The following is a 13,206-nucleotide window of genomic DNA, read 5'->3' as shown; positions in this document are numbered from 1 at the left end:
TAGATCTTAATGATCAAGAAAAAAAAAAACATTTATAAACATGGTAACATAAGGAGTTGAAAGGTCCATTCTATTTATTCCTGTGGAATAAGAAAATTATGCATAACAGCTCAACTTATATTTATCTAAAGGATCCTTTGTCAAGGAGAACACAATGGAGAATGATGAGGCAGTTATTTTAGGAGTGTTAAATATCAGGACTAGTATAAAAGAAAGTTATTTAAATAAACATCATAACCAAGCGATCAAATTCTTCAAGTGCTAAAGGAGATTTCTCTGCTTTTTAAATGCTACTGACAGAAGAAAGAAGAGATGAATAATGCAAGGAATAATAAAAGAAAATGTGGTATGGCAGAGATTAAAAAAAAAAAAAATTAATAAAAAAAAGAATCAGGAGCCAAAATATGGAGGAGTCAGTGGTAAATTATGTAAAATATAAATTTCCAGGATCTCTGTATCAAGATTTCCTGGCCTCACACCAACTATGAGATAACAAAAGCGTGCTCGTTTTCCCTCCCATGCATAAATTAGTGCTCTACTTTTATAATGAACACCAAATAGAAGAAGTAGCAACACAGATTCTTTCAAATCTCCATAGTTGATTTGTTGCAAATACTCAGTTTTTTTCAATTTCGTTATCCTCTTTCTGCAGACATCAAATTAAGGCAGTTCTCCAACCTCTAGGTGAGAGAACAGAAATAACACGAGTCCAAATGAATTATGTAAAAAAGTATATCATCATTACAACACAAACAGGGTTCCGAGAGAATATTTTGCCAAAGAGCTGAACACCTGCAGTTTTAAGCAGGTATCTTGGGAAGAACGTAAACCATTTCAAAGATATATGCAAATCAATGAGAATATACAATTTATTCTGTTAATATACACCAGAAATTAACAAATCATTACAATTTTCATTCAGCCTTCAAGTCTTCCATTTACTGAGAAATCGTTGATCAAATTGAAGTGGATACAAATACCCTTTATAAAGGTATTTGTTACATATTTCATTTATATACATGAGTGTATGCATATCTATCCATCTATACATATATCTATCTACATATATCTATCTATACATATATACATGTATGTATACATATATATACACGTATATACATGTATGCGAATACACCCATCAATAGATCTATATATGCTATAGACAGATAGATGCCCTTCATACTAGAGACAGTGGAAAAGCAAAAGTAACCATTAGGTAAGATGGAAGTTAAAAATCACAAGCATTTCCTGCTTAGTGCCTGAACAGTGAGACAAAATGAAGGCAGAACTACAGTGGGAAGAAGTCTACTTTAACACACCTCAGCATTTCACTTTTTAAACTTCAATCACTTTCTTCTCCTAACCTAATGAATCTGTGTAACATCCAGCCAAGTGATGAGAGAGATACTAAACAGATGTTGAATAATCCAGTAAACTTAATTCCAGCTTTCTTCCCTAAATAGAAGTAGTAATTTAATTTTGTTTTGGAGTGGAAAGGCTTAAAGAGTCAGCTTGCATCACCTGCTTTTTCCCCTTATGTATTCTTCATTCTTATCAATTTGGATCCTGTACTAAGAAGTCAATTGTGTTCCACTGCCAGTTTATAGCACTTAAAATAAGCTTAAAATTCACACTTCCTCCTCCCCAAAAGGATACCTTTTCTTTACAATCTCAGAATACTTTTAATGTACAAATAGTGCTTTTGCAAATTGCTAGACTGGGAAAAAAAAAAATCCCCAAAAGGCAGAATGAAATTTTCAGACTCTATTTACTTCAGCCTTGTTCACGCTTCTGCATTCACTTGAATTGACAACCACTTGCAGAAAAAGACAAGCAATTTCTAAAGGTAAAATCCAAATGTATACAGGAACTGAATATTTTAAGATCTGTCAATTATTTATCTGTACTGACACAGTTTTCCCAAATATCTCCCTAGAAATTAGTTTCCAACTTAAATATGTAACACTTACTCTTTCACCACCCACAATTTATTTGAAGTTGAACCTTCATTGCTACCTTGCCTCATGACAAGAGGATCCTGACCCAGAAAAACACAGAAATCCAGAGATTTTTTTAGTTACTGCAGCCTACACAAATTCTATCCTTCATACGCTGGCTTCAAGAATTGTCTGCTGCAAGTATTTCAAGAAGCATTGTTACCAGCTAATATAATTTTCAATATTAAGAGTACTTGAGCTTTTGACCAAAAATCTTTTAGTACTTTCCAGGGCATATGAACCAGTTTCCTCTCCAAAAATCAATACATTTGCAACATTACAAGTACGTTTACAAAAGTTTAAACATACAAAGGAAGATTTCCTTTTTGATAAGTGAGTGAAAGCCACATAAACAGATCTGAAAAATTGAGTTTGATCTCCTATCCTACTTATGGTTATGAAAAAAAATAAACAGTCCTTGAAGCTCATCCATTTAGTGCTTTCAACCAAGGATTACACTGTCTTCACTTCTTCACCTGGCAGCTAGAATTACTATTCACATCTTGAATTAATATCATCATCCTAACCATCATTAATCTTCTTTTCTAAAGCAATGTAAAGTCTCCCAGTTTTTTCGATTCACTTCAATGCTGGTTGTAGAAGGATAAGAGAACAGAGAAGTTCAGTTGGAAGGGACCTCCAGAGATTAAGTCTGTCCAGTTCCTCCATATCTTTGTGTGCGCGCTCAAGGCACAAGTGCTCACTGCACTAAGCAGTCCTTGAAACAGGTAGAGATTGTAATGGATAAAGACAAGATAGACAAAGCATTTTCATTCTACACACAGGAAAAATTCACAGCCAAAGGCCTAGGGTTGCTGTAGAGAAAAACAGTGTGCTCTGAGCAGATATGTTTTGTTTTGTTGGTTTTTTGTTGTTTTTTTTTTTAATATTTTTTTTTATTTTAAATTCAAATACCAATCCTATCTCCTTTACTTCCAAGCACTTCTTCCCACTATTGCTATTCTGTCTCTTCATCTAAATACAAACAAAAAAGTTTAAGAGCTTCTCAGCTGTAGCTACGACAGTTGCTTCTGTACTCCCTAACGTGATGAGGAAATTGACACCAGCAAACACTAGCATTTGTCTCTTGTGCACGTTTTAAGAGAAAACAAACAAAAGGCAAAAGACAAAAGCCATGGCCAAGTGAAGGAAGTAACAAAGTGCTCATGAATTAATATCAGTGTTCACTTTCCAAACAGCTAGCACAGGTCATATATTAGAAAAGCATAGGCTCACACAAATATAACCTTACCAACCTTAACTTGTGGCAAGAGTTGCAAAATGTATTTTTGCCACCATTTTACAGAGCTGCCCTTGCTTTTTCCAATTTTCCTCAGAGATGAAGTATTTGAGTTTGCTATGTTACTGTGTTTTAATGCTGCAAAATTCTGTTTAAACAACAACAAACTTAGTATTTATAGCTTATCTTCATGGGAACAACTCAGTGCACATCTGCTTAAATAGCAATTTTTTAAAAATGAAAACAAATTCCAGATTACATATGAAAGCCTCAGAAGGCTTTTCACTTCTTACTTCTGCCGTACATATTTGTTTAGATATTGGGCTGCTTCTTCATACGTGGTTGACCTGTCTGACATTGGAAACAGTTACAAAAGCTGTAGCTATCAACTCAATCCCTAGCATAAGCCACTTATGAATACTGAATCATATTTATAACATGATTCCCTTTCAAGCTATTCTCACCTTACACTGCAATAAAGTTTTGATAGTACAGCACAAGATACGGAATGTATCCCTGTATCAGATTTGTCACCATTACAATAGCTTGGGATTGACATGACAAACACAAAACTAGCAACTTTTAAAATTGGTTACCAAATAATTCTCAAAACTCTAGCTGTAACACTTCACAGTATATACACATTTAGTAACTGTGATACAAAATACAGATCTACTACTAGCGAAAGATACACACCACTGATCCGAATTATGTGCATATTGCTAAGGTAGCTTATTTTTTCATATACCAGTCTGAATCATACAGCTTTACAGCATAGCAGATTACACCTGCATATTTTAAAGCAGTCATTGCTAAACAATGTTTTACCACTTTGCTTAGTTTGCCCACCAATTCTTTTTCTAGACAGTAAAACCATCGCTTAATTCACACACACAGTGTTGTATGCACCTCAACTGTGGCCCCCAAGAATTACCATCACAGAAAAATATGAAGATGGTGAGATTTCCAAACTGTTCTGAGCATGTAACTACAAGCCAGTCTGGTATTACTCATCATTGCCAGTGTCTTGATGCAATCCAACTACACACAAAAAACAAACAGTTCATTTATGGTACTCTGAAATTCAATGTACATTGCTGGGGATGTACAGTCATTCAAGCAGTAGAAGATCAGCTTTGATTCATTCAACTTAACCGTTAGATGACCCTACCTGCACCTACATCTGATCAGTACTATTGCTTTCTCAGTATAGAAGTATGATTTCTCACAGAAACAGTCTTAAAGAAAAGCATATTGATACAGCCAGTAAAAGAGTTATTTGCAAAGTGGTAAAGTACCACAGTTGACAACGTCTACAAAACTGGTTTTGACTTTACATGTTCATTTAATACCAATAAACATGACAGAATAAAAAGTTTCAAAACATGTTGGAGAGAGTTTTAGACTTCACATCAAATTGCATGTGAGAGCATACCACCATTTTTCAAGAACAGAATTTCTTTCCAAAACCTTAGCTCTCCATAACTGCTCAGGCCTGCTGTGCTCACACCTCTCAGATAAGCAGGTCTTTTTTCTTTCCTATGTTTCACTATTTATGCTTGAAAAAGCATAAAATATTCAGTAATACTTCACATCCACTTTCCTAATGTAAATGGCAACATCAGGCAAACAAACAAAAACAAAACAGGAACAAGTAAGGGCCTCTTTGAAATTTATGTAAACAGAGCTACAGCTTAAAATGCACCCAAATCAGGAAAATAAACAGCAACATCTCCAAAAGACAGAGCTCACTTTCACATACCCAGGGATGCTAAAGCTTTTAGCTAGAATTACAGCACTTACTGCATATACAGAGTCCATTTCCTGCACATATTTCATTTTTCTTTTTATAAAACAAGTCCCCAAAGTGCTCCAGATTTGATGTTTTTGTCCTCTAACTTCAATGGCAGACCAACAGCTACATGCCATTTGCTGGGTTAGTGTAGTGGGGGAAAGGTGCAAACAGTACAACTTCATTAAGAAACTGAAGTATAATGAAAGTGCATTTTTGAAAGGTACAGGCCGGCTTTCATAAATTTGAGGTCAGATACAGCTCCAAAAAGAACCTTAAAACTTCCTAGATTTCTTCATCTTGCAGAACATTTATCTTGGTCCAATTTGCAGCCTTACTGTGAAAATTGATGAGATGTCCCCTTTCCTATAAGCGTCTGCGTTGCCCAGGTAACAAGCTCTAAGAATGCAGTTTTAGCAGCAGACTGAAGAACTGAGGCAGGATGCCCTTTCTGATCCAGTCAGTATTCTTCTGCCCCTTCCTCACATCAGACTTCCTTGCAAATGACAAAATGGCATTTATCCCAGAGGATGGGTGGAGGACAGCTCCGATCATTGATATGTGTGATTAAAAACCTTCCCCTCTCAAATTTTGTTTAAACCTTACATTCCTGGGAGGTACTAACAAAGTAAACCCAAGGCAGTACTTTTATTATTATTATTATTTTAAATAGTAGTAGGTTGGTTGGTTTTTTTTTCGTGGCATATAAAAACAACTGTGCAATTAAGAAAAGTGCCATAAAATTAACTCTGTAACATATAAAGGTGCAACACAGGATAACAGTTCTGTAATCTGAAAAAGTAATCATGTGTTAATGGGCGTCTCTCATTTTCTTCAGTTTTAAAGCATATGGCTGCCTTCCAAAATTCAATGAAGGACAAAAGCACAACAGTACTCAACTTTACTAACACTTCTGACATTCAAGAGAAGCTGAACTTGCATCTGCAGACATTTTTCCCTCTCTAAGTGGAGCCACACACCAGCTTTCCCTAGGTACTCCCCTTCAGTTACACTAAGAGCACCTCACCTCTGCTCCCATGGACGTCCCCAGCACAAACCAAAGCTTTAAGGGGAGGAAGCGGGCACCAGAAATGGCAGCAGGACACAGTTCAAGAGTCCACACAATTCAGGCTATGTTAGATCACGCTTTCTTCCTCAGAAGAGCCACACCTCATAGCCACCATCGGAAGTTCCACAATTCACTGCTTTGTTATGAGAAGTACGGTACCATCATCTACGTCACAGTACTAAGTACAATTAGCTTTTAAAACTGAGATTGAAGTTAGTCAGATGGAAATACTATCAAATTAAGAGCAACAGCTTACTGTGAGGATTCCAGGTGGATGATTACAATGCATTCTCCTTTTGCCAGTGAAGGAAAAAGAGAGGGCAAGAAAACTGACTTCAGAGAAAGGGGATAAGGAAAAGGAAGACTGACAGATACAGCCAGCCAGAAGACACTGTCTGCAATACTTGTATATCAAAAATAGCTCTTGCTGAATGAGCTGATATCTGCAGTTTGACCTCATTACTTGCACAGAAAAAGAGCCAACACTACATATAGTATTTGGAAGCCATCACATGTGTCCCTAGAGAGTAGGGAAACATAACTTCCAGGCAATGAAAAAATCTACATTCAGCTTCTTTCTGTTAGTTGTAAGGGTGAAAAACAAATGCAAGACACCTAATTCAAGATGAGACTAGAAGCTCAGTCCTGATTTTTCCAAACATGGAAAAGTAAGAATGGAAAATAACAATAATACTAATAAAAACACAAATAAAGGTATGTTCCATACATTTATGGACTCCGAAGAGACCATTTACACACTGATAAGACTGATAAATGCAATACATTTTTCTCAATTAGATTGTAATTAGTAAAATAAATTTTCCTCCCTAGATCGTTGCCGCTTCTCTGTTTGTTTCCCTGAGCCCAGCTCCCATCTCCCTACCCCTTTCCCTTTTTCCCTTCCCATTAGTCAGGGGCAGGGGGACCCACAGGCCTAGTGCCCCCCTCACAGACATAGACTGATCTAGATAACACCATGACAACAACTAGTCTACATAGAAACTGATCAGCAGCGGGTATTCAGCAGTTACTTCAGATTTTTTTTCTAGCAAAAACAAACAAACAAGGCCAAGAGTCAAAACAGACCCTAAGCTTCAAAGCTGCTTATATAAACAAGCATAAACACAGTATTTTCCAAATAGCAAGTTTCCTATAAAGGTTGTGTTCAGCTGATCTTTCTCGGAGCTGACATATTACAGGCCTTTCTTGATTTTACTCATTTTATTTTCCTAAAGAATGTCATCCAAGACCTATTGCTCAAGTCTAAAAGCTGTATTTCAGCAATAACAAGACACAAAATAGGAGATTAATCTGACCTTTTTTGTTGTTTTTATCCAAGTAGGATAAGAGAGAGGGAGAATAACAGATCACAAGGGGAGAGAGAACAAAATTACTACAAATATATTTGCATAATGGTTCCTTTGACTATACAAGATGTACTGAAATGGCTTGTAACTGCTAACTCCACTAGTCAAGTTGTTTTTTTTTTTTTTTTTAGAAAGACTATGTACAGGAGAATAAAACTAGGAAATAATTACATACTTTAAAAAAACTTCACCAAAATTCAGGGGCAAATACCTTCACATTCTGTTGCATGCTTCCAAGTCTTATTCATCCACCATCCACTTAAACCAGTTCATTTTTAATGTCAAATTTTAATGTATTATGAACATTCCACCTCCTCCTTCCTTCTGATTGTATATACTATATCACAAAATTAATAATTAGCCAGGCTGTTTTTTCTTCTGTCTATAGCTTCTTGGCCACAACTAAAGGTAGAGCCATTTTTTTGCTCTTAGAACTAAGCAGTATATTGGAGAAGAATGAATTCTCTCCTGGTGTGCAAATATTTCATACAGAATTGCCAACAGCACCATTAACAAATGTAATGTGCTGAACTAGATGTTAAGTGATTTATCATATTCCTATTTAATTAAACTTACAAAAGCATAAGGAACCTTATATTATCTAATAAGACAGACAATTAAATGATTTTAAAGGACATAGCCAGCCCTTCCCTATCAATTACTGTCAATTAATGCCAGTTTCTGACTATAAAGCCACTGTTAGGTCTAGAAACGTCTCTTATTCCCTACATTTGGGGAGACAGAAAGATCTAAAATAATTCTCAACTCCTGCATGCTAAACAAATCTTCTGTTACTTTTAAGCCACAAAATATGGAATATTTATGGCAGACAGCAAACTGTAATTAGTAACTGCAACATCTTCAGTTTTTTCAAACATAAGCCTATCCTTCCAAAGTGAGGTGAAGTTAGTCCAGCCTGCTGAGTCCCGCTATCATTTGTGCCTCATTAACCCTTTAAATCTTTTGTCCCAGAATAAGACCACAGATTTTATTACAAATTCCACATTGCCATAATGTCTAGTTTTGCAAATCACCAAAAGATGGAAAAAATTGTAATCTTTTGCTACTGTCAAAGTAGTAGTGACAGTTTTATAGAAGGTTAACTCAATATTACCATCACAAACAAAAAGGTAAGGTACAATTCAAACCATTCAGTAGATGGCACTCTTCCACCAAAATAAAAAGGAAACTGTCATAATATAAACAAATTATTACCTTTGGGCTGCAGTGCTTACTTTTAACGTGTGAGAAATACATCAACTTGTAGGCTTTTAATGTTTCCTTTTATTTTATTTTTCATAAAGTTTAGAAAAATAATTTTCTTACACGCAAATATACTGAAGCATTACAAATACTTTGTCATAATGTAATTCCACCTTTCCTTTTTTCCCACTTTTTTCCTCATGCCATGAAAGTAGCTGTATACCATTTTTTACAATAAGCTTATGCAGCATTTTAACTTCATTAGTGAACACTTTTCTTTATCTAAAATTGTATTAATAAATAGCGTCAAATAATAGGTGATCATTAGAACAATCTAAATTAAGCTCCAAGATAAAAATTAGTGTTAAGCACGCAATTCTTTAATATTGCTTAAATATAGGCCCGTCATTAAAAATAAAGCTTCTTTTTTCATCTCAGCTCTTTGTTTGTGGGTGGCACCTTAAATCCTGCTCTCATACTTGAAGACTTCAGATGGGTCCTACAGCTGCAAGAAATGCATCACTCTTCATTGAACAGAATTTCAGTGAGAGCATGAACCCAGCAGTACAGCTCTGTACAGGCCACGGATGATAAACAACGAGCTTCTTTAAGGTTAGGGACCACAATGTACATGAAAGTCCCCACTGCCAGTTTAAGACCACAAAAGGATGGAAACCAGAACATTAACAGAAAAGCACAATCCAAGGTAGCTTTCCAAAGTACATTTCCTGCTGTTCTTTCTAGGCTGCATTTTACTGGAAGGACGCATGCTACTACCTTGCAAATCAGGCTTGGTGGAATGAGGTGGTTTTTGATACTTTTGAGAATCTGCTCATCTTTTAGCCTTGTGTACATCCTTTCCCAGATTCCAAGCAATACCTAATACTTAAACAAGCACTCATCTGCCCTGATATTACAAGTGTTTGACTTGCTTGTAATCTGCTCACACTTTCTGTGACAGAAGAGCTGTTTTGTTCAACAGAGAGAAAGAAGTCCTGCAGATAACATTTTGCTGTAAGCTTTACAAAAATAGGAAGCTGAGAAGAGGAGAAACCCAGATTAGACATATCCCACCAAAAGGGACAGCATTACCTCAACACCCTAAAATAGAGTCTCCGCATAAAGTGGTGCAGTCACAGAAAACACTGCTATAGTTACCACACCGGGTAATTCTACTACAAGAGGGAGTCATATGATTCCAGGGTTCACAGATGAAGTGTCTCAGCTTCCTTTCTCCAGATAAATATAAATGAATATCCACATCCTTTAGCTCACTTCCTATAACTGAAACTGTTTCAGTAAAAAAGGACTCCTCTCTTCGTAAGATGGCCCAAAGAAAAACATTATATAAGGTGATCTATGCTTTTGAGCCCTTCCAAGATGCAGTTATACCTGTTTGTGCTTCCTGGCACTTCCATGATTCTTCCATAATCCTGCAGCTTAACTGAAGCGTGAGTTCTGCAAGAATGAGGTTGTCTTCAAACAAGTCTGCGCTGAAATTTGATAGTTTGAAATCTGATTTATTTTAAGACTAGAGCTTTCCCTTTCCACACAGAGTGCTGTTGTGTCCTTTGCTACCACTCAGCTCCCCAAAAGATCAAAACAATCCTTGCTTAGTTACAAGTTATTACAAAAATTAGCAATGCCAAAAAAGAGTAATTGCTGTTGTTGTCACTCACCCCAGCACTAATATGCACAAAATTAAACGCTTGCTGTTTGTGGTAGACTATCAAAATAGTTCAGAACTTTACTGAAATTACAAATGCTAAACTAAGAGGGTTTTCCAGCCTTACTGAGGAAATTTCCAGATGTGGAAAGCAGGGGTGTGCAAATGTCATAACAGGAAAATATCCAGGGATCCAGATAAGAGAAATACATTTTCTAGAACAAAACTCCCCATTCAAATACAAAACTGTTTCTAAGCAGTAAACTCAAACAGAATCACACAGAATCACAGAATGACCCGGGTTGGAAGGGACCTCAAGGATCATGTAGTTCCAACCCCCCCTGGCTAGCAGGGCCACCAAACAAAAACAAAACCTTTAAACTGAACGTGGTAATCTAATCTAGTCAGTTCTCCTACTTCGATTCAGGACAATGTGCGCTGATATTGTAATTTACTGCTTAAAATGTTTTGAATGTTTTTAGTGTTACATTATTTTCACTACTTATTAATGAGTAATGAGAAAGAGAGATTAATTAGTTTTCACTTCTGTAACACTTCCCACCAAAAAATACAGTACAAAACTGCTGATGCAACTCTTAGCTAACTACAGAAATCTCCAGAGGTTGCAACATGTAGATGTTTTACATGGGCTTTGCATGATAAGGAGTAAAAACCACAGGAGGCTCCGATATAAACTCAGGAAGTACATATTTAATTGATATCTGTCATACTAAATCACCCGTGATTAGTCTTTAACATGTTATAATGAAACAAAAGCAAACAAGAGGTGAAACTGTTCTTCCACATGGTGGGTAGAATATCTCAGAGAATAAGCATTATCTATAAAAGATATTTACAGAATGTAGCAGTTACCTTAATGTAACTCTTTCTAATCAGGGTAATTTCTAAATCAAGGAAAAAATTATAAAAGAATGCCTGTTGCCTACCTACAGGCCTTCATAACTTGGTTAAGGTGGGATTTTCCTTTACAAATGTAGTCATCTTCTATTTTCAAGACTCTTTATTACTTTTTCAGATACTAACATAGTAGAGTGGCAACCATTTAAGCAGAAACAGATAACCTCATTGTACATGTATGATACTTAGCAGCTCTATGTGAACTGACAAACTGATTCATGAAAAAGATTGGCCTACCTGACAGTAAAGAATTCCAACAGAACTAATAAGAAAAAAACTAATTCTTTTCCCCTACAGAAAGAAACTTCCTTGGGGCAGCTGCATGCAGATTAACGCACAAGCTCCACAAATTAGGAAGTGTTTTGCTTGCAGTCAAAATATTCCAACTACTTTTGCATCCAAGGACAAACAAAACCTGTTTGATACGTTAGCACAACATGTCTGATTACTTCTAGTTTTCCCATGAGTGGCCAAGGTCCCAGCTCCAGCTTCTGAGAATGGTTGTTTAATCAAGAATCATCAACAATCCCCCACCCCTCCCACACACATTTTTCCGGGTCTGCATGACTAAACCTGGGAAGCTTACAGAGAGTAAAGTCACTTATAAAATGACTCTGTCGGAAACAAGGCTGCCTAGACAGGAAAAAAGAGTTTCAATAGAGTCAAGCCCCCTCTCTTTTCACAAACTGCATGAATACACAAATTCGATCCTCTTGAACTAGAAAAGGTTTAAGAAAGTTTGATTATTACACCTAAACTACTTAAAATAAGAAGCCAAGAACGTACCTGCATTGCATTCACAAAAAGGTTCTACAATTAACTTGACAGAAGCAGCACAGCACCAATGCACACTTGAAAACTGAAACAGTATTTTTGAGGTAATTTCACCTCAAAAAACAAAAGATGGCCCAGAAACACTGAAATCCATGCACATTTAAGAGAAAGACAGTCTATTTTTTTTAAAGATAAATGAGGTGTTTCCATTAACCAAAATTTTCCCCCGCCATTCAAAATAGCAACTATTTAATAGGAAGATTCTAATCTCATCAAATACAAGTGAAAAAAGACCCTTGGGTTGAGCTGACACATGCCTTGCAGTCAAACAGGAACAAAAACAACATATCAAATGGCAGTTTTATAAAATGGCTACACAAAAAGGCAACCAGATAAGTAACACAAGTAAGAAATGCCCAATATTGAGTTGTCAAGATATTTTAGACAGCTTCATATTTCAGAAAGTTCTTATTCGGAAATGAGTCTATTTATAAAGACTACCATTTACAGCATATTTACATTGATAATCTTTACAGGTTCTCTAACAATACTGTTAAAAAAAAAACAACAACACCAACACAACACAAAATACTAACAAAAAATACCCCAACTGACATTAATTTCATAAGGAATAAACTCCTCCAAAATTAAGCACATTTGTATCAGCTATAATTGTAACCAAAACGTGCTAATTAAGTTTGACACCAAACATTATTTCGTGAATCTTTTCTAAGAACTGTCTTTGATTGAGATTTCCTACATCAGGCAAGACTGGATGCCTAAAAACATTAATAATTTTTTTCTGTACATTAGAACAGCAAGTCTTACTAAAGTCTTCATGTTATATTAGGATACAACTGCTATAATAAGATAAGATGGTGTTTAAGAATAATAGCTTAAGAAATTTTTCCCTTCTAGTCTTACTCAAAACCACTGGTTTCTGACCTTGCTTAACCCTCAATCTAATTGCAATAACTTCAGCTACAGATAGAAAAGTGAAGGCAGGAACATTATCAGATTGCAATGTGATTATCACACTCCAGTTTTCATGCCAGCTTTTTTGACATCGAAACTCACCAGCACACCACAACACCCTTAGTATTTTGTCACGCCATACAACAGAAATTGTCTCATCAGCTCTTCAGGCATGAGATAAACTTTGCTTAAGCAGCAAGGGCTA

General features: G+C 36.0%; 1 protein-coding gene across 8 annotated transcripts in view; it reads right to left on the bottom strand.

Moving 5' to 3' along the window:
* The window catches only part of STXBP5 (syntaxin binding protein 5), a 97,530-nt gene that overhangs the window by 68,783 nt on the left and 15,541 nt on the right, over nucleotides 1–13,206 (bottom strand). The window lies entirely within an intron of this gene.

The sequence above is a fragment of the Coturnix japonica genome, chromosome 3 (assembly GCF_001577835.2).
Source record: "Coturnix japonica isolate 7356 chromosome 3, Coturnix japonica 2.1, whole genome shotgun sequence".
NCBI classification, from domain to species: Eukaryota; Metazoa; Chordata; class Aves; order Galliformes; family Phasianidae; genus Coturnix; species Coturnix japonica.
Note: the sequence above shows the minus strand (reverse complement) of the source record. Positions and strands in the feature narration are given on the sequence as shown.